The 2,340-nt window shown below is 49.0% G+C and overlaps 1 protein-coding gene across 2 annotated transcripts in view; it reads left to right on the top strand.

The window, feature by feature from the left end:
• The window catches only part of LOC119341785 (synaptotagmin-3-like), an 11,494-nt gene that overhangs the window by 3,409 nt on the left and 5,745 nt on the right, over positions 1 to 2,340 (top strand). The window contains exon 1 of one of the 2 annotated variants that reach the window (XM_037613641.1): positions 174 to 254. The exons of the other annotated variant lie outside the window; for it this stretch is intronic. The gene's annotated coding sequence lies outside the window, so the exon portion shown is untranslated. Of the gene's footprint in view, positions 1 to 173; positions 255 to 2,340 lie in introns of those variants that run through there. 2 annotated transcript variants of the gene reach the window in all.

Genomic DNA, 2,340 nt, shown 5'->3' with positions numbered 1-2,340 from the left:
GCCGCCCGCTCCGCCCCATAAAAACACGGGAAACCCCGCTCGCTTGGCGCCGTTCGACGCCACGGAGGAGGAGCCTCCCGGCGGCCCATTGCCGACGGGTTCGGCCGGCGCTAGCTCGTGACCTCCATGCGGGTGCGTGGACGACGATGGGACTCGTTGGCGGCCTCCTCGGCTTCGGCCTCGGCCTGCCCCTCGGGCTCGCTGCCGCCTGCCTCGTCTACCTCCGCTTCTTCGCGCCTCGTCGCCACCCCCAGGTGACCACCCCCTTCTCTCTCCCGCGCAGTGCACTTTCCGTGGTTCCGTCGCCGGATTAATCAATCAATAAGCTCTGACCGATCGATCATGGTGCCGTGATGACACCACGGTTCGAGAGGTTCACTTCGATCTCCCCTAGCAATCCAGTCCCCTACCAGCTGCCAACGCACATCTACCGATCGGTCGAGGCCGTGCATGCAGCTGGTCAGTCATCACCGACTCCCATGGATTTGACAGGGACGCCATTGGACGTGGCGGGCCGGGATAGGGCCGGCGTCCGGTCCTCCAGTCTAGTTTCAGTTCGTGCGTCGTGCGTCGTGCCGTGCCGTGCTCAAAAAGCCCTGTGGCGTCGCCGAGGTGCTTCCGCCTGCTCTGACCAGGCACGTCGTCGTCCCTTCTGTTGGTTGGCAAACGTACAATTCTCCAGCTCGATCCGGGCATAGCTTGCCGCCCGCTCGCTTGCGTATCCGGTTCCGACTTTGCCGTATTCTCCTGGCTGTCAGCGATCGATCTCGTACTGCCGGCCAGGTAGACAGACAGGTCCCTTTATCCGACGACGATGGGACTATTGCTCTACAAGGTTTGTCTAGGAGGTCAGATCGAGTTCCAAAGGAGGAGGAGGACGGCGAGCTGACGTTGATCGGGACTCGAGAACAAATATGACCAATCTATGCACGTCGGTGCGAAATCCCCGTGGGGTCTTTGTTGTTTATAAGAGGAGCGATTGCTTTCGGTGCGAAGTGATCAGATTGCTGCAGCCTGCAGATGACTACACAAATGAACGCGTGGCGCCATTATAGATCGGCGTGATGTGAAACGGCTTCGGTTGATGGTGTCGTATTGCTTTTTCTTGGTATAGGACCATAGAGAGGATGCGAATGACGTATCCTGGTTCTCTCTCTCTCTCTCTCTATATATATATATATATATATATATATATATATATATTACTTCATCTGTTCAAAATTCTTGTCTTAGATTTGTCTAAATACAGATGTATCAAGTCACATTTTAGTATTAGATACAACCGTATCTAGACTAATTTAAGACAAGAATTTTGGGATGGAGGGAGTATAATTTGGGGATTCGTCATGAAAATCCAGCCTACTTTGTTGAAACCTTTTTTTTTTGTTGCAACCTTTTCGCTGAGAAGAATAATGGCTTGCTTCGTCAGAGAAGAAAAGAAAAGAAAGAATCAAATCCAAGGCGTTGAGTAAAAGCAAAGTCAGATGTCATAGCCACCTGTTTTACACTGACTCGATCTATGTTACTGAAGGTAGTAAAATTTGTAACGACTACTGCACTTTGCCAGCAATTGGAGCGGTATACCAACTTGACATTCCAGAGTCCACGACCATTTTGGGTCAAAAATGAGTCCGGGCCAAAAGCCCACATACTTTACAACCATCAAGTTTTGACTTTTGGGACAAGTTCATGTTTTTCTTTTCAGCATAAATTTGGGTCTATTCCTCCAAAATAGTTTTTTGGTGTTACAGTTTACCAATACAAACTCAGAAACACTATCTGAAATCCGGCGCACCAACAAGCGGTGCTACCTCCAAAACTCTGTTTTGATCACGCTCACTGTACCAAACGAAATTTAGCGTGGATTTAGTATATACCCAAACAAAAGAAATGTTCAAAACAAATCCCACCAGTCGCTATTGTAATATGTTTTAGGTATTTTAATATAGAGTAAATACGGGCTGAAACGAGTGAACAAGTACACTAAAATGCATCTATATATATCTAAATTAGAAATTTTTATAAGTACACAGAGGGATTATTTTAGTACAATTTTGAAACTCCTTTTCTATCGGGCCATTTCTTTTGCGAGGATACTATCGGGCCATTTCACCTCCGAGTGGTTGTTGCCTCAAAAAAAAAATCCAAGCGGTTTTCTGCCATTTTTTGATGACGTGGAAAGTAACTTGTTTACGTGGATTGACATGTCACCCGTATTTGCCACCTCAGCTCCTCCTCAATCGCACCTCTCTCTCCCCACCCCCACCCCCTCCGCCGTGGCTTCCGCACCTCGGCGATCGTCTTCTCCGGCACGGCATGAGCAGCAATGGAAGGAAACAC

The sequence above is a fragment of the Triticum dicoccoides genome, chromosome 7B (genome assembly GCF_002162155.2).
Source record: "Triticum dicoccoides isolate Atlit2015 ecotype Zavitan chromosome 7B, WEW_v2.0, whole genome shotgun sequence".
Classification (NCBI taxonomy): Eukaryota; Viridiplantae; Streptophyta; class Magnoliopsida; order Poales; family Poaceae; genus Triticum; species Triticum dicoccoides.
This window is presented reverse-complemented; position numbering and strand designations above follow the sequence as displayed.